We start from the raw sequence: 27,420 nt of genomic DNA on the forward strand, positions 1-27,420 counted from the left end.
ATTAACATGTTAGATATGCCTTATATACAGCATCAAATCTGGGCTGAACAGAGAACTAGAAGCAGAAATGCCCCGACCACATCACTAAATGTGCAAAGTCCACTGTAAGGTTGTAAAAATGTAGTTGAAATTTGTATGGTAACTTGATGTCTCTCATACAGCCATACTTTGGGAATCTCAGTCTCCAAATGGATATATTCAGTAAGTCCCATCTATGTAATTAAAACCACTGCCACTGTTTCATGTTCCAGATATTGCAAGTATACAGCCAGATTTTCCTTTTCCACGCCAGCATCAAGAATGAAATCCCCCTTTTTTCCTTCAGTTTGGTATCTGTGATGTAATTTGACACACAAGTCCTGCTTGCACTTTGCTCCCAGAATATGTCCCCACTGCTGCATTTCTAGGCTGAACTTTGCTATAAATCCCTCTGATAGTTACCGATCCTGATCCAGAGTTTCTTCCAAGTTATGGGGCACGTCTTTAGTCTTTCACAGCAGTTTCTAACCTTAAACCACAAAAGAGTGACACATGGACCGAAGCAAAAAATACCACTGCAGGAGTGCAATGTTCTGATTCTTATTTGTATACGCCAGAGCATTCTCATTTTCTTTTCATGGTTATTCAATGGCCTATCTTCAGTGTTTTACTGCCTGCTGGGTAATGGCTCCTTTCTAATCAATTTTAGATTATTTTTCTCCATATTTACTCCTATCTTTCTTTACAGCCCTTTTAAACCAAAATCAATTTCACTTTTGCCTCAGATAGCCCTCCTGGCTGTGCAAGGATAGATTCTTGAACTTCGTTCCTGGAATCCAAATTAGAGTCCGCACTGTGTTAATCCTGGTCTTAAACAGAGAAGCACATGCACATTCAGCTCTTCTGAGATCCCGGCCAAGGCACATTGTAACCATCCCCAATTTAGTTCACGACTGCTATGTCTGCGCAGGGATCCCAAACAACTCTGGAGCTCAGCTTTATGTTTCAAACATTCTAAGTCTGCATTCACACCCAACGTGATAAGCCCATCCGCAGGTGCTCTGCCAGCGCTAACAGCAGCTCTGTACCCAGTTAACATTTGCAGTGCCATGCAAAGCACTGCTGTACAGCAGTATCTTACAACGCTCAGAACACATTTATACCTACCCTGCCTTTGCATCGCACTGGACAAGAGCTACATACAGCTTTCTGGTGGCTGGCACTTACTCCACAGAAAGTAAGCAGTGAAAGAACAATGCCCTTCAGTGCTGCGCATCCTTGATTAAGCTCCTGATTTGCAGTCATCTCCCCTGAGCTTGCTGACTATCCTCTGTGCTCTGCTACAGCAGCGTGGCAGACTGGGTCTCTCCGGGTACACAGGCGACTTTGCCCTGTGACTGCGGGTGGCAGGACCCACCCTGTGGCCCCTTCATCCCCAAAGTGATACGGTTCACCTGGAGCACAGCAAAAAGGAGTGGGTCTCAGAAGGGAGGAGAGGACATCTGGCCTATGGGGGAACAGAGCGAGAGGAGGAGGGGTGAATGCACACATATACTGCTGGACAGAAGAGGAACTTACAGTGAAAAGCAAGAGCAATCCTGAGCCTGCCATACTGTGTTGCCTGATGCCCTATGGTGACACCACAGAGCCACGTGCTTTCCCAGGAGATGTCTTCTACAAAAGGTCCAACATCTCTCGCCACAACACCCGACATGAAGACAAGCCACACAAGAGACGAGCAAAACAAAACACAGGCCGGGGGAAGGAGTCAGCACGGAGGCGTGTGCATGCCCACAGTGCTCCACATGCCTTCTGGAGGAGGTGCATGCATGTGGTCTGTGTCTACTGCTGAAGCCCAGGGAAGGGTGGGCTGTTGTAGAGCGATTCCTACCTGTGTTAGGGCATCAACCGCCCTCGTGCTCCCTCGCCTCTCTCCGCAGTGCCTGTATCCATCCAGCTGTGATGCTTCGCAGTATGAGGACACTCAGGCCAGGTGGAAAGCTGTGCGAGGAGGAGCTGTTTTGCAGCAGCCAGTGACAGCTGGGGAGATGCTGGAGTACATTAAAGCAGTGCAGAGTGCATGTGGACCTTGGGAGCCCTCAGGGAATCACTGCTGACAGAAACCAAATGGGGAGAGTATATAGATGGTTTGGAAACACCTGCAGAAGTGAGGGAGTCTGAGGAACTGGAAGCGAGGTCTTCTTTTGAGCAAAGGCTACCATGACAGCTCACAGACCATAATGGTGGGGGAAAGCAGGCCAAGAGACAGTAGTAAGGAAATACACCTGGCAGAAGATATGTGGTATCTTCATAGGAACTCTGCAGTTCATTGTTATCCTTTCTTCTCTCCCGAGTCCGTGAGGAGGAGAAGGGACCATAACACACCCATCTGCAGCAGCACCTCCTGCATGTGCGACCAGCGCTGTGTTGCAGAGAGGCTCCTCTGTTATTCACTGCCAGGGCTTGTTGCTCCTCCTGGAGGCACCATGAGAGGAGGGGTTGTGGGTGCCTCATGCTCCCACAAAGTGGGCAGATTTTTGTGTCAACAAGAAAAGTCAAATTTATCCCTAAAAAAACCAATAGAAACATTATTAAAGACTAATTCACACCCAAGGCAGCACTTCCCAAACATAATCTGTCACAACTCTTACCTTTTGCATTTATGGCGCTCTCAGTACAAGGCAGTAGATATGCACTAATGCAGTCTCTAACTTACCTACGGACTCTCAGTGGTGGTGCATGGTGATGTATGACATTTGTGTGAGTTGCATTCCCATATAAGAGCAGTGCTTTTTTGGAGGGTACAAGTTTTTAGATGAAGCTGGAGAAAAACCTAAAAACCTTGGTTGTAGGTCCTAATGATTAGGAGCTCCTGGATGTCTCAGCACTGGAGTTCCTTCCAAATGAAAGCCACTTTCTTCTCTGCAGTAGGGAAGTTAAAAGAAATAACCAGCAGGTGAGGGAAAGCAACACTGTTGTAATGAAAGATGAAAGAGAGAGTCTAGACACCAAAGCCAATGCGGAGAGAAATAAGGCAGATTTCAGATAAAGGATAGCAAAAGAGAGAGAGAGGGAAGAAAGCCAAATCTTCAGAGGTCTGAAGAAGTTAGTAGCAGAAATATTCTTTACGTGTATGCAGGTAAATCCTGGTTTTTTCTCCATCAGCAATTTAATGTAATAAATTAGGGGAAATGGCTGATAACATTTAAAAGTGCAGATACTTGATATCGCCAGTTCTTTTTCCTGGCTAGCATAAAGCTGTCTGCATCTTGAGACAATGAAGAGATGAACTGGTTTAAAGGTGAGAAAAAATTTAATGCTGATTTTCCACCTAAGCACCTTACCCACCACCAGGCCAGCCTGACAGCCCGTAAAACCTGTGAGCTCCTTTTGGGACTCTCATTTCTCCCATTTGGGTCAGGGAGCAGAAGCAGCTCAAAAGTGTCCTTAGAGGTTGCAGTGCATTAGTATGGATGGGGAATGATGCTACAAGAATACTGTGGGTGCATGTGGATCCCCGAATCTTACCCTGAGAGCAGCTGGTCTTAAGGCAAATCCCTGTCATCCATTCAAACCAGGGGCAATGTGAGAGTCCTCAGCTAGCTGAGCCGATGCCTCCCTGGGATGGTGTTTTGCCAAACCTTTTAAATGCACCTCCCCACTCACCTTTTTTTGCTTCATCTGTCTTCATGTCATCTCCTTAAGCATTCACACCATGGCTAGACTTTCAAGATCAGATTCCATATAGTTTGACTATGCCCCTTAACATGACTAAATCAGGATAATTTCATTTTATTACTTAAGTTTTATAGATTTTTTTTTATTTTTGTAATGAAAGTTTAAAAATAATCTGTGGGAAGAGTGCTTTGCAGAAGAGAAAAGCATAAGGAAAAACTCTTTGCTTAGAAGTATGATGCAGTAATAAATTTGTGTGTGTAAAACTGGAGAGATCATCTCTTTAAGGGGCTGTTCTGTGCTTGTTTAGACAATATCTTTTGAGGCAGCCAGCAGGTTTTCATTAAAAAAGAAGTATGATGTGAAGAGATAAGCCCAGGTTAGTGGTGCTCAGGTGGGTGCCTGTTTGTTTAAGCATCTTTTCATGTTACGGCTCCTTGGAGAGGAAGAGGGGTCATACTTAAGAATAAGAACAACTATTTGAGTGTAGTGCCCAATATGAGAAAAAATCCTGTACGAAAACTTTAAATCTGACTTCTCTGTAGGAGTTCTTTTTTGAACGGCTGGATGTCATCTTACACCTGAGGAAAGGACAAAGAAAATAGAAAAGAACCAAAAAAAAGGGGGGGAGAGGGAGAAAAATGAGAAATTAGAGAGGGAAATTGTGTAGATGCAGGAGGAAAAAAACAGGAGAAAAAACAGAAAAGTATTTTAAATAAGAAAACAACAAAAAATGGAGGCAGAAAATGGGTAAAAGAGGAGAAAAGGAAGATCAGCTTCCCAGGATGAGGAGGGAGGTGGCCAATATCTTTATGAGGCTACTCCATCACCTTCAAATGTCTTGGAGATCGGGGAGGTTCCTGGTGACTGGAAAAAGACAAGTGTCACACTCATCTTCAAGAAGGGCAGGAAGGATGATCCGGCGACAGACAGCTCAGTCAGCCAACCTCCATCCCTGGGAAGGCTGCGAAGCAAATCCCAGCACTCAAACAAAAAGGTGATTAGAAACAGCCAGCATGGACTTGCCAAAGCCTGACCACATCTATGATTGCTGCCTATGACGCAGTGACTAGCTTCTGTGGAAGTAGAGTGTGGTTGATGCTGTTTCCTTGACTGTAGTAAAGCTTTCAACATGGTCCTCTGGAGCAGCCTTACAGCAAAACTGATGAGATATGGCCTCGATAAGCAGACCGTAAGTTGAATGGAAAATCGTCTGGGTCACTATGCTGAAAGGAGTAAGATACCTGGTCCAAAATCAAGCTGCTGATCAGTTACTCGTAGTAGCACAGTCCCTGCAGGAGGACAGGGCTGCCATTCAGAGGGACCTGCGCAGGCTGGAGCAGTGAGCCATCAGGAACCACAGGAAGCTCAACAAAAGCAAATGCAGGTAACCCCATGCACCAGCAGAGCCCGGGGCCGACCGGCTGGGAAGCAGCTCTGCAGAAAAGGCCCTGGGGGTCCTGGTGGACAAACGGACCGTGAGCCAGCAGTGTGTCCTTGCAGCAAAGGCAGCCAACAGACTCCTGGGCTGAATTAGGAAGAGCCTTGCCAGCGGGTGTGATCCTTCCCCTCTATACAATACCTGTAAGGCCACATCTGGGTACTGTGTCCAGTTTTGATCTCCCCATTGCAAGAAAAACATAGCCATACCTAGCAAGTCCAATGCAGGACTACCAAGATGGTCAGGAGCCACCCTGAGCACCCTTGAGAGGTGCCACAAAGAGAGGCTGAGCGAGCCATGTCTGTGCAGCCTGGAGAAAAGAAGGCTCAGGGGTGACTTCAGTGCTGGCTGCAACTATCTGGTTGGAGGATATAGAGAAGCCAGAGCCAAACTCTTCTTGGAGGTGCACAGTGACAGGATGAGAGGCAATGGACAAAGTTGTGACGTAGGAAGTTCTGCTTAGATTTAAGGAAGAAAAATACCACCATGAGGGAGTTCAGATACTGGAGCAGATTGCCCAGAGATGTTGGAGACTCTCCATCCTTAGAGAAATTCAAAAGCCAGTTTGGCAGCCTGATCTATTTGGACCTGCCCTTCTAGTTGGTAGGAGAAGAGAGGCATTTCAAAATGGAACTGGCAGGAAGACAAGAGGCAGAAAAAAGGCAAGAGTGAAATGAAGGAACAACAGAATATAGAAAAGGAGAAGAGAGACAGAAAAAAGAAACAAACACACAAAAAACACCTGGTGGGAAATGACAGGAGGTAGCACAGATACCAAAAAATGGACATAGTGACATTTCAGAGCAAGGAAGCAGAAGGAAAGTTCCCTGGAAAAGACTGACAGCAAGTGAAGTGTCTCTGTTACTCTGCAGACCTTCATAAAAGGAGAATGAGGCCAGGAAAAACAGCCTAAAGCAAAACCTAGATTTGCAGATGCCAGAATGTGGATCAGGACAAATAGAAAATAAATCTAAGTTATTTGATCCTCTTCCTTTCTTCTGCAAACATAGCAATTTCTGTCAGCTGAAATGGCACCCCAAAGGCCACTGACAAAAACAGCAAGCACCTCTGTGAGAGCACAACTAATGAAGCTGGGTTTCCCATTCAGTCACATAATTCCCATTCCTTTCTCTTCCCATATGCTCCTTCTAACTCCTTCATACCTCCTGACGTCCCTTACAGCACCCTTTGCTCCCTCCTCTTTTGTGCTGTTCTTCTAGCCTTTCCTTCCGTCCTTGCTGGGCTAGAAACCACATCTGCTGGGGGTAGTTTGAGCTGGGCTGTACAGCTAATGTATCAGTGGCTAATGACTAGTAGCAAAATGTAAGCCTTTCCCTCGGTGGTGGCACTCATTTAGATCTATCAGAAGTACTATCATTATGTCACCCAGTGACCCATCCACCAAAAACTGCAGTGACTTCATATCCTCTGCACCACCCTCCCCCAGTCAAATCTGGTTAAATTGGTAAATGAGTTGACAAATGATGAGGGAATAGCTGGTAAAGTGACAGAAAACATGGACAGATAAAAATGCTGTGCTTGGACAAGCTTTGTTTCCTTTGGCAACCAGACTTAAACCCACTCTGCATTGAATGTGCTTCCTTCTCTCTTGAGAAATTCTCATTTAGGCAAGGTCTGGTGGACCATGCAGGATTCCCAGTGCCCAGCTCTGTGTTTTACTCAGGACATCACACTGTTTCCCAGCAAAGCCACACAGCCTTCCAGGTATGTGCACAGCATCTGGTGCACAACCAAGCCACCCCGTCCCGTTTGCAGGTCACACCTGTCCCCATTAACAGCCCCCCTAACAGAGTCAGGTTATACAGATGCCACCCAGAAGCTGGCACTCTTCTTTTGTACCTGAAAGGTAACAATCTTCAGAAGGTCTCGGCCCTTGCTTTCTTAGGAGGACCTAAGTTTCTGTTCCTGTGCCTGGCAGATTTTTGGCCTCTGGGTTGCTGAGAGCCAAGTGTTGACCCTTATGCCCCAAGTGTGTTGTATGCAGCCAAGTGCAGTACTTGCCCAGATGAGAAGAGGTCTGGATAACTAGAGAGTAAAATACTATTGTAAAATATTGGGCCTCCACACATGGTTAATAAATCATGTTTTATAGGGTGATTTTTACTGTATATTTGAAAGGCACCACATATTTATAATAGCAATGGTTCTGAGAAAGGTTAAACGTGTCACTGCTAAAGAAAATGTATTACAAACCTGATATTGCTGGAAGGGCAAGTGCTCTTTTCCAAGAAACCAAAACCAAACTAAGGTGTTGAAAAATGACAGGCAGGAGCAGGGCTCTCACAGCTTTGTCCCTGGATGGCACAAATAAATTTGAAGAGAAACAGAACTACTGTTTCAGATACAGATGCAGAACGGCAGGCTGGGTTGGCCAGTTCTCAGACCATCACAGCAGCAGTAGCAGCTCTGCCTAAATATGCCTAAGCTGAGCTCTTAAGCTAAATGCCAGGATGTAAGACTGAGTTGCCACTACTTAGGCAGGCCCCTTTTTTGCATGTCTCAGAATTACGGTGCCATTAGGACCAAAAAAAATTGTAAACAAGTCTTCAAACAAAATGCTCAAACACCTCATTCAGTACTTTGCTACCAACAATGAAGCCAAAGCTGATGCTGTAAAGCAATTTAACAGCACTTTAAAATCTAGGATGCAGAGGTATTTTACAACCCACGATACTTCTTGCTACATAGATGTGTTAGCAGTGTTTACGTACCAGAGCTAACTGCAGCTCTCACAGAAGTGTATACAGCAGCCTTGAGGGTGTGACTACCTTGTACTCCTGGAAGGCTTGGGAAAATATTTATGCAAAGTTGTTTGTATTTTTTTTTTTTTTTTAAAGAGGTGCTCCATCTTTTTAAGAAAAGGGACCATCTGAAAGCATCTAAATCCAAAGGAAACATTGAGTAAGTTTATGGACGGTTGTTCACTGATGACATTTTCACAGTGACTGAAAGCATGAACCTGTCACAGAGAATCACTTATCAAAAAAAAGACTACAAAGGTGGGGTGATTCGTGGTTATTTTTACCCTGAAGAAGTACAAAGCGCTCATGCCAAACAGCATGTTTGCTGGACTGAAAGAGTTGTACTTCTAGAAACAGAAAGGGGGGAAGGCAGTGGTTATTGCTGAGTTGATTGGAATGGTTTCCTAAATCCCATATGTGGGAGGGTATTTCCCATGTCTGCAACACTCAAATGTGATGCTTTCCAGAATGAACATGTAACAGGCAGGTTTCCATCACTCTTCCCAGCAAAGTCAGCACCTGGGTATTCTAACAAAACGCCAAATCTGCTTTTCCAGTACAGTTAGTTACATCCTTGGATCTCTTGGGAAGCAAGCATAATGGAAACAGAAACACACCAGCCCTATGACTGGAAAACACAGTTTGTCAAAATCTCTTATACAGGTAAGAAATAGTCATGGCTTTTGTTTAGTCCTCCAAGGATTACTTATCCAACATTTAACATGGCAGTCCATAATTTCTGAGCTCATCTTCTGATGGATGATGTGCTTGGAGAGAAACTAACCTGAAAGCTTTGGATAGCACTTGGGCATTTTTCATCACATGTCATCCAATGGATACCACTGCATCGCAAAATCCTTTATATTCCTTTTTCTGCAGATGTTTCCAAATGATTCAACTTTTTAAAGCCATAAACAGGCACTGCAGAATACCAGTGTTTGACGGGCTGTCTGTATTGCTGTTGCATTGCATACTTATCCAGGACAAAAAAGCCAACAAATTTGTTACCACTGCTTATGACTATCCACATTATATTCTTGTGAGTAAATATCCTACTGGCACCACTTCACTGCAATAATTTCAGATCAGAACCAAGTTATTTAATTTTTATTTTGGCAAGGTGATAATTGAAGTGTGTCCCCACAAACCTCTGCAGAAATTAAAAAAAAACTCAGACCAACAAGTATTGTGCTAGTGAAAATTATGGCAGTCCTAAATAACTGTGTAGCCTGGATGTGATATTCCTCCTTAGTATATGGGATTCTCTGTGATCTGTGGAGGCAGGGCTGTTGTGCTTTGAAAAATTGCGGTTTGGGGAGAAGGAGAGGTCGAGACTACTAAGTGCTGTATTAAAACAGCCATATAAAACATTGACAAAGGTATTGTAGGTTACATCTTCAAAACTGTTTTCAGTAGTGGGGTGAACCTGCTATATGGAGGATTTCAAGAACTCTTACAAGAAATGCATCTTACCTCAATACACAGGATACTTCTAAGTCTCTCAGAAGAAAAGCTGTGAAACATCTAGTCTGCCATAGATGAAAAACTTAGAAGAAGCTGGGAAGAAAGACAAAGAGCTCTCCTGAGGGTGAAAGAGATGGTTAAAGAGGGCTTTTCTCACTGTCGGTCTAAAGAGTGTACTAAATCTAAAGCAGATCTGTTCCAAATAACTCCCATACAGACCAGGAGAGAGAGAAAAATCTACGCATTGAGGTGCCAGTAATCAAAAAGATAGCAAAATTTAACTTTAGTCCAGTATACCTCCCGTTATTTCACCAGCTGTTTTAAGAGAATACCTTTTATTACTCATGCTTTTTTATGAGGGTCTTTTTTTTTAGCAGCCTTGTCAAAAGCATGTTTTCCTTTAAGATGCTGAAGGCTGCTTTTGAAATGGCTGCTACTAAATTGTCTAAGGCAGAACAGAATATAGCTTTCTTCTGTCGGGGGGGTGAGCAGCTTTAAGAGGGTTATATTTCTCTTAATGCAGCTGGACAGGCTTTCTTTCAGCAGGAGCAGACTTTAAAAAGTGTTTGTTGCTATATCATCTCATTTTATGCTCAGAGATTGCTTTTCAGAAAATATAAACCAGTAGGCAATATAGAAGGAAAAGTCTAAAACTCTGGGGTGTAAAAGCATTTAACACCAATACTGGATATTTGCAAGGTTTCCTGTTAGCATCCTCAAAAGCTTCTAGAAGGAACAGAATGGTGCAGGTTGTATTCCCATGAACAGTGACTCTTCCAGTCCAAAAAATGTTTTATCAAGGGACCAGGTATGATACAGATTGCAGAGATGGACATATCTAGTAAAGGCTGTGGTGTGTTTCCAAGCAATGTTATCAATGCGTTGCATAGAGAGATCTCAAGATCTGAGGAAAACAGCTAGTGAAAGAGTTCATCAGGATCTCCCACGCCAGCTGGGTTAGAAGCTTTATCCTTTGGCCAAATTTTCCTTTCAGATGGGAAGCAATGGGGCTGCTTGTCACTCAGCAGGCTGCATCCCTGTTGCGCAGGTCCATAAATGCACCTCATCACACATATGGAAACTAACAGCAAACTCATTTTCTTGTCCTTGATCTGTGCACTACATGGGACAGCACACAGCTTCTAAAAGACATGGGTTTTTCCTTTTTCCCCTTCAGCTGGAGGCCAGTCCCTAGCAGCAGACCCCAGGGGTTGATAGTGGGACCAATACTTTTTAACATCTTCATTAATGACCTGGAAGAGGAGGCAGAATGCACCCTCAGAGGATCCAAAATTGAGAGGAGTGGTTGACATGCCAGAAGGCCGTGCTGCCATCCAGAGGGACCTCAACAGGCTGGAGAAATGGGCTGACAGGAACCTCGTGAAGTTCGAAAAAGGGAAGTTCAAAGTCCTGCACCTGAGGAGGAACCACCCCATGCACCAGTACCACCTGGAGAAGACTGGGTAGGATCTTATCCATATGTATAAATACCTGATAGGAGGGAGTAAAGAAGACAGAGCCAGGCGCCTCTCAGTGGTGCCCACTGGAAGCACGAAAAGCAATGGGCACAAACTGAAATACAGGAAATTCCAATTAAACATCATAAAAAGCTTTTTTACCATGAGAGTGATCAGACACTGGAACAGGCTGCCCAGATGAGTTGTGGAGTCTCCATCCTTGGACATATTCAAAACCTGACTAGACACAGCCCTTGGCAACCTGCTCCAGGTGACCCTGCTCTGAGCAGGGGTTGGACTGGAGACCTCCAGAGGTGCCTTCACACCTGAGCGATCCTGCAGGTCTGGGCTGATAATGGTCAGTGGTCAGCCTGGCCCCAGGCAGCCAGATGCAGCAGGCTCACTCTGAGGGCATTTTTCTGTCTAAGGCACTCATGGACAGCGGCCTCTTCAGAGCATTCCTGTGACAGATGCTAGCCCAGGGCTGAAACCAAGGTTAGCCCCAGAACAGCAAGGAAACCTCAGGTAGGTCTTTGACGCACCTATTTTTTTCATCTTAATTCTACCTTCAAGATGAGTCAGAGCTGGAAGTTTTGCTGAATTCTAGATCAGGATGTCTCTGAAGACCAAAAGAAAATTCTGAATACTTTATGGTTTTATTCTGTCGGCCAGTAGAGGGAGGAAAGAGAGAGAAAATGGAAAGAGTCATTCTTGATTCTCCGAGGCTGAATAGCAATTCTCTTTCATACTGGCACCAGGACTTCACAGCCCCGGGGCCAAACTTGCTCTGTCAGAGCTATTGTAATGGATAAAACCGCACGAGATTTAGTTATTCTTTTAGATACTGTAACCACACTGAACATCCTGCTACATGGGTAATATCAAGGACTGAATCCAGCTGTGATCTGTCCTGACAGCTGACATATCACTGTGGACAACTGGACTCAGCACAACTTTCCATACACCTAGAACTGCATTTGATGCATTAAACTCCGTCTCATTTAAACTTTTTTCCCCCAGCAAGACTGTAAAGTGATCAAATGAGACCGCTCCAGCCATTCACAAGGATGTTCTCTCATACAAAGTGAGGAGAAAGCACTCTCTAGTGTTTACTTCCAGCAGGTACCCCTGAACTGCATCCTGGACCAAAAGAGGACAGGGGAGATCAGCCCCACACCCCAGCCTACCTCTTGCTTCCAACATTTCATTGCTGAGGGAAAGAGTACGGTTCTTTTCCCTTCTGATACCCTATCACTAGGCAAAGTAAGGACTTGCTGAGTGTTTTGCTCATGTAATACTGAAACAAGTCAACCTCACAAAAGCTAAGGTTGCGGGACCTGCCCCAGCATAATGCCATGACTTCTAACAGAGTTGCATTTATATGCTGCTTTTTTATATAGCAGCAGATTATAAATGATAAATTTAATGCTGAAGGTTATTGATGGAGAAATAGAGGAAAATAAGTTATAGTTTGATCTAAAATTAGATCATCCTTGTCTGTGTCCAATTTCAAATACGATTATTCACTTGGCTCTGGCCTGAGTAAGCCCCAAGGTGAACAGGATCCAGGTTGCACGGCTGCACCAATGCTGTTCTGTCATTAAACTGTATGAGCTGCACCAGACATCTTCATTAGTCCCTCTTCTTCTCCAGAACTCCATGTTGGCAGTTTTAATGGAGTTCTGCTCTCAAAACAGTATTTCCAGGAGTGCATAAATGGTGTCGAGTCCCAAGTGCAATTTTCAGAGCTGAATGTATGGCATGTAAAAGCCAGTCAATCAACCCTCGGTGACACAGATTCTTCTGTATATAATTGCCTCATAAACAGCTCTTTGGAAAAATTTTGCTGAGGCTCAAGCCTGGATTTTGATTGAGATGTCTGTGAAACTTCTGTCTGAGATTTGTAACTTGCTATGCACACTCAGTTACTCTACATAACCTTTTCTAGAGTGTGAAAAATGCACACCCTTTAGAAGTCTTTCAACAGAAAAATGGGAAAGAAAACCATGATGGAGATTCTCTCTCCTTGTTTTGTTATTTTAATGTGTCAAATTCCTCCCAGCTGAATTTGATGGCAAATGAAGAATCACGTTGTGTACAGTTAAAAACTGCAATGCACTCAAGGATGGAGCATGTTCTACTCAAAGATTAATACAAACCGTAAATGAACACAGAGACATGTCCACATGGTGGCAGCAGAGGAGGAAAGTGAGGAAATACCTACAGGAAGCCCGAAGTTAAACATTAGTGACCTGAGCTGGAGCATTTCTTAGCTAAATGTACACTGAAGTGCACGTATCTTCAAAATCAGGGCTGTGACCCAATGCGCCGAGCATCGGTGACTACCCAAATCCAGCCGGAAGACCAAAGTCTACACACCATCGCGATGCCAAACATATTGTCGCCTGGCACTGTTTGGGAGTGAAGCTGCTCTAAAGAGGGAAAGCAGGTGTCTAAGCTTACAGCACACCATGCCACCAACCATAATGACACCTTTTCCTTCCTGTGCCTCACAGATTCTCACAACACCCAGCAGCACCTAGAAGTGAAGAGCGGATTTCATCAGCTGGAAACAGAGCAGCAAGAGCAGGTAGAGGGCAGCAAGAACTGGCAGGGTTTCCCTCTGTACCCCGGAGGTACAGGCACATTGCAGTGTGCAGCCTGCCATGTACATTAGCAATGTGGCATCCACCTCTAAGGAGTCTCTCACTATTGCTTGTAAGTCTGGGAAATAAAAACCTCAGCTTTAAGGAAACCTGCAGCTCACTTGCCTTTGGTCAAGCAGGATGGAAGAGCTGAGGAGAAGGAAAAAAAAAAAAAAAAGGGTGGGGACCTGCTCAGACTCTCAGCCTCATGTGGGATACACAGGACAAGGGTGGTCCATGTTGAACCCAAACTGTACAGCATCCTTCACACAACAAGCTGGCCAGACAGCTATTCCCCTGCTCCTTGCTATGTGCATGCACACACTCATCATCTTCTCTCTCAGAAAGACTGTTTCAGCTGTCACAGGTCAGGAATAAAGAAGAATGATCTTAATAAAAACAGAGGCAGACAAGAAAAACCCTCTAGCAACTAAGTTATGGTTTTCTACTCTGAGAAATACTTGGTATAATTGAGTCTGTTACATCTTTTCAAAAGTTAGCTCTGCTTTGCCTCTTGCAAGCCAGGTGGGTGCATCCTTTCTTCTGCCCCACCACTCTGAAAGGCTCCAATAGCTGAACAAGGCACCCAGCAGTCCCCAGACTCCTAACTGGTACTGGACCATGCTGGTACTTCCAGCCAGGTCACCTCTGAGCAGATCTCCCAGGGAGCTAGAAGGGAGGAGTAGGCTCATGCAAAAGCACATACCTTTGCTAAATTTAGTGCTTTTACTTTAGTGGAAAAAACATACTGAATTCCAGCTGAGCTAGAGAAGGGAGTGGTAGAGTAAGGTGCTTCTCTGGCTTTTCACAGGAACTGTATTTCCTGAGAAACTGCTGGGGGAGGAGAGGGACAGTTACTAAGGAATTAAATTCAAATTGCCGCCATTTAAGTGTTTTCATTTCCTGATCAGAAAGTGAGAATAGCTCCCTCCCAACTGGTTTCATTGCACATATCCTAAGCAGTGCTGCACTCATGGCAGCGTAAGCTCCTTTTCCGACCCACGCAATGCCAACAGTAGACCAACAACAAACGAAAGGCCCTGGAATCAGTTTCCTGAGTGCTTCCAGTTCCTCGGGAAGCTGTGTCTGTTAGTGGTACCTTCATGTATGATGGGGAATGTTTCCCTGGGACACAGGACAGCAGAAATGTAGCTGTCCGTAAGGACTGGGGCCGAGCTCTGACATAAGGATTGGGGCCAAGTGTTTAGGGTAGCTCTGTATCACAAAGATTCAAAACCCAGTTTGAGCACAATCTGCAGTTGCCATCAACTAGGATTCTTCTCCTTGGTCAGGGCAAGAAAGGGAGGAAATAGGGACCCTGGGACACCAATCATTGACTGTCTTCACTGATGACCAACTGCAAATCTTGAGGACCTATTTCTACTCTGCAACCTACTCCTAGGGCTAAAGAGCTCTCACTCCCAAATAAAACTGCTGTGCCCTCCCTTTCTGGAACCTGCTCTCTTGCTTGCAAGTCTAAACATGTAGACTGTCGTGATTTTAGAGCATGGTGTGCTTCTGTTGTCATGCCTACACATGTGAGTCCCCATTCTCTGCCCATGGCACACACTCCTTGTGCCTCTTCTTTGGGATTATTCACTGTACCTTGTGGTGTCCCAGATCTCCTGTTCCCCTGTAAGTACTAAATCTCATATAAAAATGCAAGTTAAATATAGTTTAGGGTTCATGCTGGAAACATCTATCTGAAAACAGTGGAAAGCAGCACATGACTTGCCAGGAGCCTGCCATTACAATTTGCCATAGTGAGCAGAGACCTACCTATAATACGCTGATTTCCAGAGGAAATTCAAAGTGCTTAAATCTAGCACAACTCCACCTTGCTGCTCAGAGGCAGCAGCAAAGTCCTATCTAAACTGCCATAGACAGGACCTCCCTTGTACATCAATGGAGGTGATATAGGGTGGTAGCATTTCTATGAGATGCCTTAGACAAGGGAGAGAAAGGACCTGGAGCTTCAGACCATGCTTTGGAACCACATGGGAGAAGGACAACAAGGCTGGACATAGCTTAGTATGGGACAAGTCAATTAACAACCCTATCACTAAGTGCTGTCAATTTTAAAAGGCATTTTGAACAGAAGAGAAGCCAGTTCCTCCCAGCTCTGCTGAAGCCCCAGCTGATTTCCACCTTATATAACCACCTTTTTCAAGACTGGATGAAGTTAGCATTTAGTAAGCCAGAGACCACTATTCTCTCAAAAAATCACACACGGAAACTATTTATGCTACCCTTGATACGCATGAATTTCAGGACCTGCTAGTCAGCAATAGATTTTTGCTGCTTTTTTAACAGAAATACGACATTTAATAGGTCTATTCAGGACTAGCAGCCAAGCAACTGTGAGTTCTTCTTGAGCAGGCAGGCCCAGCTAATTTCAAAATGAATTGCTCTGCAAAGGAAGGATAGCACTTCTCAGATCACAGAAATGGTTTACTGGCCCAAGTCTCATATAAAATAGTCTCTTGGTGAAGAGCTAAACAGTTTTAAAAGGTGTCAGAGAAACCATTAGGTGATAAAAATTCACAAAGCAATTTTGCCAGAGAAAAAGCATAAATAAAAAGTGCATCGTTTCTCTCCCAGACTTTCTTGCAAGTCAGCTGCATTCAAAGAGATGTGCCACAGCTAGAGTTGAGCTAAAGGCAATTAAAAAGCGTTGGCTGTCTTGTGTCAAACTTTCAGCTTGTACTCATGCACTTTAATCAGAAAAGCAGCAATTATATAAAAGGTGCCACTAAATGAAGGGAGAGCAGAGAGTACAGCAGGCATAGATCAAATCCTGTATGCATCTTGAGACGAAAAATAGCAACTGATCCTTATTTGTGTGTGGGTGCATTCATTCTGTTTCCAAAGAAAACATACAAAGAACTGGCTCTTGCAAGGAAACGTAGATGCTAAAATGCAGCTTCCAGCCAGTTCAGGCTATTTTGCTTCAAGGATATATTGATCTAATTTCTAGTTCATAAGTTTTAGTTGTGTCAAATGTTACAGACTCTTCTTGGAGGCCTTTCAGCCCATATACAAATATGAGCCCCAACATTGAGCATGAGTTATTCTGGGAAAAGAGTAATCAAAATTTTGTGTCTGTGTGGTTTTTTTCTTAAAAAAACAAACAAAACATCTCGCCACTCATCTTAAACCAGCACTTGCTAAAATTAAAAAAAAAAAAAAAAAAAAGAATTGCTTGTACAATCAGCAGCCCATGGTTTCTTGCTAAACTACTTTTAAGCAAAGAGAAAAAAAATCCACAAAGTGAGAACACTGAACCAGGATAACATCTCCATTGCAATTAAGCAGAACATGCCTCTTTGATAGGACAATCAGCTTCGTGCAGTAACTGCTAATGGAAGGACATTTCTAGAAGCATCAAGACGTGCTGTGTTCCCAGCTACTTGGGAAATTTTAATGAGAAGCCTATTTGGGATTTCATAGTCCCATTTCTTGTGCCATAAAAAGCTCACACAGAGCATTCAAGCACACCCAGCCAGTGCCAGGCAGGAGCCCTCCCCTTCCCTCCAGACCTTACTTAGTACACAAACCCCAGAGCCCACGGAACGAGAAAGCCAAGTTAGCTTGAACTGCAGCTTGGGCTGATGAAGGAGTTTGTGGTCAGGAGAACTTCCTCCTGATTTTGAATGCCGGCATTGGCAATGTGGTCAAAGGGCACAGAAGAGTTACAACTGGTGCAGCGTACACTTATTGTACCCTCTTTAAGCAGAAAAAACATCAGTGCTGTGGAATTTGTGCACGAGGTATTTCTGAAGGGATGAATCAGGAATAACATTTGCAGTGTAGTAAAGCAGGAGAGCAGAGCTATTCCTCCAAAAAGCAATGCTGTGTAGATTAATTTATGATCTGCTTTTGCTTCAAACAAGTCTAGAAGTAGAGAAGAGAACTCATTATGGTCCACGCTTTTGGGAATTACTTGTCACACTTTAATTATGCAACTCTACTTTTTCCCACCATCTATGCCTCCTTCTTCAGTATTTCAGCGCCTCTGCCTTCAAAAGGTGCAAATAATTCTTGGTTCTGCTGTTCCCTTTCTCCCAGGGGGTATACTTTATATTATAAGAGCCAGACTTGCTTGTAAAAAGGTGGAGAGGGGAATACTCCTCTGTACAAAGTGCTGCACCTCACACTGGACAAGGGCTCTCTTCTCTTACCAAATGTCTCTGCATCAGATTGTCCAAAAGGGGAACATGCAGCAGATCTTGAGGGACAACGTAAACAGCAGATACCCTCTACATGTTCATTTCAATTCTAGCTCTGCAATGGAAGTCCAAGTTATTTTATATGGTGACACTTTCCTTACGCAGTCAGTAGTTACCCCTCTTAGTACCTGGCTGCCCATTTCTAGGTCAGTAAAGAAAAAATGATCAGATTAATATTAATTTCTTCTCTTCAGCTTTACCAAAAGCTTTCCTAACACTCTTCTCCCTGTGAAATTTAAGGTATAAAATCCCACATGGCAGGCCAGGGGTTTCTGGTGCCACCACAAACGTGCCCCAGAGCCTGGTTTCGCCCTGCAGCTCTGCCAGTCTGCCAAGGCATGGGCAGGACCATGCCTAGGATGAGGCTGTCACTTCACTGGACAGCATGTCCTCCTTTTGGATGCAAGAAGTGGTTACTGGCAGGTCAGGAGTCTTGGGAACAGGTTTCCTTCTCTCTAGCTCCGTGCCACCAAGAGCAGGCATGGTGACCCATCATACCCCGACATCTTTGAAGGTTTCAGCGAGTATGTTATTCACCTAACGCCTCACACATTTTCACAATAGGAAGCCTCCCTGGCCTGTGATACAGCGCTAAATTACAAACCCTAAGCTGCTCTATTTGCACAGCTGAAGACACACTGGGGAAATCACATCTTTGAGCCAAAACCCACAACATATTTGCTGTCATGATGGCAGAGCAGTTTTTTAAAGTTAGTAATAACATGACAAGTCAGTCATCAGTAACAGCAGCCTGACAAAATACTGCAATTTACAGCTCTGCTAGTTCAGGGGAACTATTATTTTTGTAAAGATTGTCTGATGTTTTCTGAATTGTGCTAGAATATGAAGTTTTCTTTCCAAAAGCAGCATGGGATGGGCATAAGAGAGAGAAGGGTTTCTTTTAAGCAACAGAGAGACTAGTATTTGGTAAGTCAAAAGATCATGTGTGTAAACTTTTGATTTATTAAACTATTGTACCTGAATGACCTGGTGTAAGGGCAGGCTGTAGTTCTTCAGCCATTCTGGTTGCCAAGTTCACTTGGCTAGACAACAGCCATGAAGTTCTGTCATCACAAACACTCCTGTGTTTGTATTTCCATATTTAAGTGGACTGCTATATACAGCACAGAGATGGAAAAAAGCCTGCTATTGTCTGTTTAAAGGACAGATGCATATGTAGTGCACAATAATGCTGAAATCAGAGGAGGTGGATGGAGGAAGGGGTTTCCTGGCTTATAATTCACTGACACATGCTGATAGGGCTGAGCATTAAAACCCTTCTTCACAAATACACTTCGCTTCCAAGTCTAGTTTTTAGCTACCAGCTCATAGGAAGCTTTAGATAAGTCAGACGCCACCTTTCCCTCCCCCACGAAAGTATATTTAAACCCTTCCCTTTCAAACAATAAAGCAAACTTCTGGCAAATGGAATCATGTCAGTATGGCCTTTCTGATATGAGATGCAAGGATAAGAGCTTGGCATAGATAAATCTCTCTGAAACCTGAAGGTATATTTACAATGGATGAGCCATCACACCAGATCACCTCCTTTTCAGCAAAGTAACACTGCTGCTGAAGCAGTCCATCTTAGCTATCCCTGCTGCTGCAGCAGCTGCTTCCCTTGGTAAATCAGGTTATCTGAGATGAACAGGGGGTACCAATTCTATTTTGACGGATGAGTACTGGCTGTGTAAAGGACTTCACACTAAACATGCACCCAAACACTGAAGGATACAGTATTTCCCAGGCACCTTTCAGGAATTGAATTTATATCAGCGTTACAGCACCACAAGCTTTGCTGCAGTAAAAAGAGGGTTTCTGAAACTGAGTGCTCAAATTTGAGCTTCCAAAGAGGAAGGGTCTGCCAGAAGGCAACCTGAATCACAAACATTTACCCAGTATACACCACCACCTTTTTATTAAGGAAAAATACACAAAAGACTGAAAAGCTCCTGTTCAAGTTAATCAAACATTTTCATTTGTGACTGATGAAATCCACTGTCTGTAAGCAGAAACCCTGGTGCAGACTGTTGGTGACTCTGGATGGTACTTGTCACAGTCCCAGTTTGCAATACCTAACAGTGTGTAATGCCCATCAATCACACAGATCAGCGGCCACCCAGAGTCTCCCTGAAAGAAGGAAAAGAAGAAGGGGAGAGAAGGAGAAAGCAAGGACTTATCACCTGTCAGCAGTGTCAAAAACATCCAAATCGAGGAAGCTAGAGGAAAGCATGGCTTTGGGCGCTGGTTGTGTGCGGTGCAGCATTCCCACCCCTTCGGTTACATACCGTGCAAAAAGCTGCCTCTACAGCGCTTCCGCAGACATTGGTCTCTTCAATATTTTGTCCTCAGTAGTTCGCACAGGCGTTGTGGGAGAGGAAAAAGATCTCTGCTTGTTGGAGCCTGGCAGCCAGTTCTTCCTGTGGGAAATGCAAGAGTCAGAGGCTGCAGAGGCAGGAGTCACAGCCCTGTAACTGCTCCTGGTAGCCATTCAGCGTACTTTTGGGGGCAGACCCCAGCCTGGGGATTACTTCCCTTTGCACATCTGTTATCCACATATTACATATATATTACACAAAACAGTATTTCCTATGCTTCAGGAGAAGGAGTCTCTCTCCAGCCAGTTGTGTGGAGCCACCTTGGCTTTTGCGGTCAGTGCAGCTCAGAGCAGGACCCTCTGAAGCTGGGGGGTCTGCAGCTGGCAGGGCAAACCAAGGCCATCAGCCAGGAGCAGTAACAGGGTGGCAGTCACCAGTGGAAAGTCTGCATGACATATTAAGCCCTATAGTCCCCATACCTCTCCCTTATCTCTTGCAGGGGTCACCAAGACCAGAAGGGTTGGGGCAAGTCCCTAAGGGAGGGCAGCACACCACCAGGGACAACAGCTTCTTACAGGGCACAGATGAGCACTCACAAACCTCCTGGCAGCATCCCCGGGTCCATGATCACCCCACCAGCTTTCCTGGATTAACCTCCAGCCAGCTAGTAGGATGCTTCCTTGCCGCTATCTGTGCCAGACTTTGGCTGAGGGTCGGTCAGACGGGACGCAGGGAAGAAGCTCTGCGCCAGCTGCAGTCAGGCACACGTACCCCACGTCTCCGACCAGGGGGTCAGTGGCTGTTTTCAAGGAGGGGGTGGTACAGCTTTCTTCAAATTGAAGTTGGGGGGGAGCAGTTTCTCCTCCCCAGCCACCAAGCTGTCCCAAGGAGACACTGTCACCAGGAGGTATCTGACCATGCTGCCGAGCAGCAAGGGTGACACGGGCCAGAGGCCCCAGACATTGAGACACCGTGAGAGTGATCTCATCTCCCTCCAGTTCATTCCCCTTTGCTTAGCCTCCACCTTGGCCTTGCCTTTCCTAAAGTGGCACCTTTCTGACAGAAAAGGCCGCATGGCTCCTATCTGGAAAATGTTTCACATGTTGCAGGCAACATTTAAGGATCGGGGGAGTCTCTGCTGTCACTGCCCTTGATAGGCCATAGGGGCTCTTTCATGTCAGAGTAACCTGTACTTACTGCCAGCTCCTGTCTCTCCCCATCCCCGCTGTTAAGCATCTTGCAGCAGTGCTTGCTTCCTCCCCACTGCCTGGTAAGCAAGTTGTTGCCACAGGACTGCCTGTGTTGAAAAGCAAATTCCCATTGACACCAGGTACAGCTTCCCTGCTCTTACTTCTGTCAGCCCCCTGCTCTTCTTGTCTCTTAACTCACTGCTTCATTTCCCCCTCCTCCTAAATATCTCATAACAAGACTGCAAAACAGATGAGACAGAGCTTTAATAATGTATATGTTCCCTTGCTGTACTCCCTGGATGCCTGACAGCGCTGTTTTAATGAGTCAAATCTGGCTTTTTCCTAATACCACTGTCTGAGGCCACAGCACAGTCAAACTGAACATCTTTTGAAGGCTGTTTTTAAGAAGATGAGAGAGGAGACCCTCCAAAGAGGCACGGATCCAGGGGGGTGAGGGAAGACACTTTCCTCAGGCCAGTTTGTCCCAGGACGTCACTCCTTGAGTGGGGAAGCCTCCCATCACTAGTGCCTGTAGTTAGGCAGTTCTTGGAAAGACTGTGGCATTTTCTTTGTGGCTACTATTAACAGGACATGGTGAGACCCATATGCTTATATAGCCTCCTTATTCACATGCTCTGTTCTTGTGCACCGGCTTTATTTAGATCACATTTCCCCACTGCTTAACATTTGTCTTCAGTTCTTCCACTTCCCTTCCCCCAAGTCCTGCCCCAAGTTGCACATAACAAACTGGAAGGAGTAACCTCTCTCAGCTCTATCCAAGCTTTGCACTTTATTGTATAAAATCTAAATTACATACTGCAGCAAAATATTCCTCTAACAAGAATGTTCTGTGGTTTAGATAGGGGGTTCAGGCAACTTAAAAGCTTTTTCTTTAAATTTCAGCCACTGCTATCTCAGACATTACTTTGCTACCAGCACAGAGGTGCGTATCATATTAGTGCTGTGCATACCAATCTTTATGGATGAAAAAAAGTAAGAACGGCTCCCTTGGGCCATGCATGCTCATTTTTGGCTCATTAACTTTAATGGTCATAGTACAGCTGTGACAGGTTGGGAAGACAGTTTGGGAAGACAGGTAGAAAAGGTGATCTTCGCTATTCTCTAGATCATGTCTAGCCTACACTTATATCTTAAAGTCACAGACAGGTCTGCTTGCAGAGGCCTGATTCAAAGCCTGTTGACAACAGCAGAAGCATTCCTAACCCTCATGCTGTATTTTAACCAGAAAATAGGAAGCAAGCCTCCCCAAAGGCTCACTGTTCATTTCACTGTTAGCATCCCTTACCATGTAAGACGCAGAAATGCCCTCCCACCCCCTCCCCGCACACATACTAAACACTGTGCCCCATGTCAGTGTCTTACTATAATCATTAACCCCAGCACAGCTGAATACAATGGGGTTCCAAACAGTACCTGGCTCAGTGGGTTTCTGCAGCTCCAGGAGTGCCAGGCCACTTCTGAAAGGAAACCCATCAAAGCCATAGTGCATGTGCATGGCTTTCACAAGCATGGGGTTGTCATCCTTCACATTTGGCAACAAGTATTTTTTCCCCAGAACTGTTCTGAGCACTGGGCAAGGAAGAAGGAAAACAAATACATTTTTCAGTCTAAAAAAACCCCATAGTTCAGACAACAGGAAGAGTCCAAAGTTTACTTGTAACATTTGCTGCCAAGCAACGCTCATGCTTCAAGACTTATAACCTGACATCACAGGGACACTTTGGGGAATCCCAGTTGAGGTATCAGTGCTTTTTGTGCTGTGCTGACAGAGAACTTCAACTTGTACCTCCAAAGGTTTGCTGCTGTTACAATTAACACAGAATGTCCAGAGGCCAGTCAGTCGTTCACCTTCTCAGGAACCAGACCCCAACGTAAATGGAGCTTACATCAGAGCTACAGATCTGGGCTGTATAACTAGTTTGATAAAACTTTCGAGACCTGTGCCATTATGATGGGTGTCTACACACAACAGAGATGAATGTTCAACAGAAGCATGCGGTACCTCAGCCTAATTGAGGCAAGTAAGTACATAATGGGGGGCCAGAGACAGAATACAGGCATCAGCAGGTTTTGGGGGTGGCAGGGGACAAGCTGTCGCAGGACTGCATGCATACATTAATTACCAAGTACACATTAAAGCCCATACTCCATCTCTACTGCCACCATTGCTAGCAGCACAGGATGCTACACAGGAAGGTTTAAGCTGGTGGAGGGCAGCTCTGGATATATGTAGACATGTGGGAAACAGTAAGCCTATCTGTATTTGCCAGGACTGACAAGATGGCTTAGACATTGTCCTGTCTGGAGGCTAGCAAGCCCTCAATGCTCTGGGGTGAAAGGACATTGCCCATCTGAAGTTGCAGTGTGCAGCTGTCAGGACCCATTTTTCATCAATTAGAAAGCCTCCACAGAAGTGTTGATCCTCATACTGCAGGCTTTATGCCACGGCCAGGACACCAGGGATGACCAGCCACTTTCACCCATCCTGGGCTTCCTACATGGGTCCGCCAGTGATTCTGTACTTGTTGCAGGCCCCATCCCAGGGAATGGATCCGCTACTAGAAATCCACATTTCTCTGGAATTATTTCCTCATTGTTAGTGAGTATTTTTTGGGGTGTGGTGGGGTTTTTTTTGGTTGTTGTTAAAGAAAATTGGTCACAGCTGGACAAACTGATATGCTCCAACATGAAAGCAGACAGCTCCAACAAGCACCAGACTTGCTCTGGACAGTCGTGTCCACGAAAGGTTCCACAACAGCCCGCTGATGGGATTGAAGTGTCTATATTTGAGAGAGTTGGGAAAGCTTTGCTCTAATTTTCCCTTCAAAAGAACAGAAGTTATCCATACATGCTATACCAAAAAATAAAGACCTCAACTAATACCAGTTGAGGAAGGACTTGAATCTTGATGTCCCAGATATGTACAGGCTGGCAACATGTCCTGGGTAAGCACCTCGCCACAGATTTTTCAGGAAGTCACATTCTGCAGGTAAGAAGTATTTCCTGACCCTTTTTTTCAGTCAAAATGATATTTAACAAGTGTTTCCATTACAGTAAGTCTTCATTTTCCAAAATTAGTTCACTAAAGTGTTCCCAACCGTCTCCAGTAACAGCAAATTAAGCAGTGCATAAATAACCTACATCCCACCACCAGCAGCCTTCACTGATCACAAGAGATGTTAGCATGAGAAAGGAAAGAAACAAAACTAGAAGTGAACAGTTTTTACTTTCCTCAGAAACTGGTAATACAGAGGATGAGTCTAGGGGGAAAAAAGGTTTAACAGAAAATAAGTCCATTAAAAGCTTGTCATTGGTAGAGCTCGTTCGGAGAAACCTACTGAGAATTTTAAGGGCTGAGGTACAACACATCCCCTATTTGCCCTCTTTCAGTGGCACTCTGGATCACATCATGGGAACTAACCGTTTTATAATAGGGTCCCTCTACCCCTTCTGTGTGCCCCGGGAAAAGGCACAAACCTCTTGTAAAAGCAGCCAAGCTCTCAAGCAGAAGTTAGCACAAATAGATCAAACTGTTTGGCTTTCTGCTTCCTGTTTATAGTGTCAGGTTCCAGACAGTGGTTATTAATTAATCAGAGGTCAGTTACATGCTGAGACCAATCATTCCGCCCAATAAGCATCTGTTCTAAACAAAAGCAAGCCAACCCAAAAACTAGCTTAAATAAACAGTCATTCCTCAGGGATGTTTCTGTATTTGGCTCGGTGACAGTACGAACTGCAGAGATATGAGGACTACCACCTAGCGTGAAGTGCCTGGGGTGAGCACTGAATTAACTTGCTGCAGTTTTGGATACATCAGAACACAGAAGAGTATCTTGAAGTGATCTCAGATAATAGCTTTAGGGGAAGCACATTCAGCAAATAAACATTACGAATGTCCCTGCCTGTAACCTTCAATACTATTTTAACAAAAGAATTGCTTTGTGGCATAGGCAGGGAAAGACCCAGAGCCTTACTTACATTGGCTGCTGCCTTCCAGCTCACTTTGTGTTGGCTGCTGAATCAACTCTTCAAGAAGGATTTTGAAGCCTCTGTATCCCACAGATTCATCAGCTTTGAAATGCAGGGTCAGGAAGCTGCTGTTGGAGAACATGCTAAAAGATTTTTCTGGCCAAATAAGTTTGCTGGTAGGGGGAAGAAAAAAAATACTGCAGTTGTAGTCATTGCCAAGTAGTTTGAGACACAGCCTCTATACTTATTACCAGGGACAGATGTTTTAATCCAAGCCATTTGATACTCAAAGATATTAGTGGATGCCAAGACTTCTCTGAGGTCTTTCAAGAGGTAACTCTCTAGTGGCCTATGCAATATCACTCCCTACCCAGGCTGAAGAAGTGAAGCCTAGTGCAATGGCCAAATTGTTCTCATGCTCTAGACGAGTGCCTGTCATACTTTAGTGAAATTATTTCAATAACCAGTTTTCATGTCTACATACATGGGGGGAAGAGAACCAGGAAGGCATGAAGCCATTCCAGTGAACATTTCTGTACCCAAAGATCCCGATGTCTGTATGGCACAAGGCAGCTTTGGTACTTGCAGCTAGATAGTAAATGAACATGTACCCAGAAGCCTTGAAGAGCTATGTGGTCCATCATAAATACTCAAATGATCCCAGATGCAATCCCTTGCATCCTCAGTTACAAAATCTTTAAGCACAGCCTTCAGCTTGTTTCCTGAAGTAGAATAAGTTGTCCAAGTGCAGTTCAGCATGTCAGGGTAAATGCCAGGGTAATTGGGAGATGTTACTTCAGTGACTCCAACTAGAATTAGATCAAAGGCTGGGCACTCTTAAAAGAAAAAGGTAAAACAATCATATCACCAAAAAAACCCTGTTTCTGCATTAATTTCCTTGAGCAGGCCTGTTAATATTGGAGAAAGCAGAGATCTTAATATTGGATTTTAAGTTCTGCTGGTTAAAGTGAAAATTTGCATGGCTTCAAAGCACAAGTTCTACATGCCATTTACATAGAGAGCTGTTCAACCAGGAAAAAGGCTATAGACTTGGGAAACTACTTGTGATCTAGAGTGATCTAGAGGCCAGGCACAGAGACCTTACATACAGGATCACTTGGAATAACCCTTCCTAATAGGCCAAACTCAAACTTAAAAATTCATTAGCCACTCCTAAAGTGCTTACATAGATGTTTCTTTCACCTTGCATTTATAATTGCCACAAAGCCGATCAAAATGCAGAATGCCACGTTGTAGGCATGTTAGCATTTTATTACATGTTTCTGTGGAATAGTCTACATTGTTTTCAGGGGTTCCATAAATAAAACAGTCTACCATCACACCCCAGTTTACTGGGGTGAAAGGAGAGTAGGGCTGACAGCATACTTCCTGGGGTGATGAGAGAGAGGAGACTGAGCCTGCTGGAAACATGAAAGGTGTAGAAGCTTGATGAGGCTTTTAACTTCCACCTTGAGGGTCCCTCTGGCTGAACAGCTGGGAATATGCTTCAGGCAGGCTGGTCAACCTGGCTAAAGATCAAGGCCTCACACGAAGTGCGGAGACAGGTTCAAGGATCTTGGATCCAACGCATTTGAGATTGTTGGAATTAGCTAAGGTTTGGGGGGTTTTGGTGGGATTTTGTTTTGGTTAGTTTTGTGTGGTTTTTTTCCTTCAAGTAGCCATGCATTTCTCCAAGCATACATAGCAGCTCTGGCAGCAGGAACTGAAAGCAAATACAGCAAAATAGGAATGTGCTGAATGCAGAAAGTACATTTAGTACTGACATGGATAATGTTGCTGGTGACAGTCTCATACCCAAATGCTCACACTTACCCATGACAGAGGCTAACTCCCAAGGCACAAATACAGAACGTGCATAAAAAGAGGTGGGGGCACCTTTTTTTTTTTTTTTAATAGGCTTTTTACTCCTTCCCTCTCACCAGCTTTATGGAAGGTTAAAACCAGTCTTACCTTTGTCAGCAGCCTTCATGTTTCCAGGTTCCAGACCTGAAAGGAAAGCACTGCCTTACCTGAGGCATACAAATGCAGAGGAGGTCACAGGCTATTCTGGGGAGGGGACCCTGAGCCAAGAGGAGTTTCAAGCCTGGCTATGGGTGGATGGAAAAGGCACCTCCTGGTTTGGAGAGCTGGGAGTTAGAGTGCATCTTTGAAATGCGTGTGTGCACGTGAAAAAGTGGGCAGATCTCTGTTAATGGTACTGTAAGTCTGATGAATTTTAATACGAGAAATTTAATTGCTATGATTTACTT

The 27,420-nt window shown here is 44.5% G+C and overlaps 1 long non-coding RNA gene across 1 annotated transcript; it reads right to left on the reverse strand.

The window, feature by feature from the left end:
• On the reverse strand, positions 1 to 27,048 carry LOC128143405 (uncharacterized). Its single transcript, XR_008235744.1, has 7 exons — positions 25,160 to 27,048; positions 22,595 to 22,750; positions 21,168 to 21,267; positions 19,941 to 20,072; positions 2,696 to 2,901; positions 2,265 to 2,546; positions 1 to 2,206 (listed from the first exon to the last, which is right to left on the reverse strand). It is a non-coding gene; the product is annotated as an uncharacterized LOC128143405 (long non-coding RNA).
• Between the last annotated feature and the right edge of the window lie 372 nt (positions 27,049 to 27,420).

This window comes from Harpia harpyja, chromosome 6 (genome assembly GCF_026419915.1).
Source record: "Harpia harpyja isolate bHarHar1 chromosome 6, bHarHar1 primary haplotype, whole genome shotgun sequence".
Lineage (NCBI taxonomy): Eukaryota > Metazoa > Chordata > Aves > Accipitriformes > Accipitridae > Harpia > Harpia harpyja.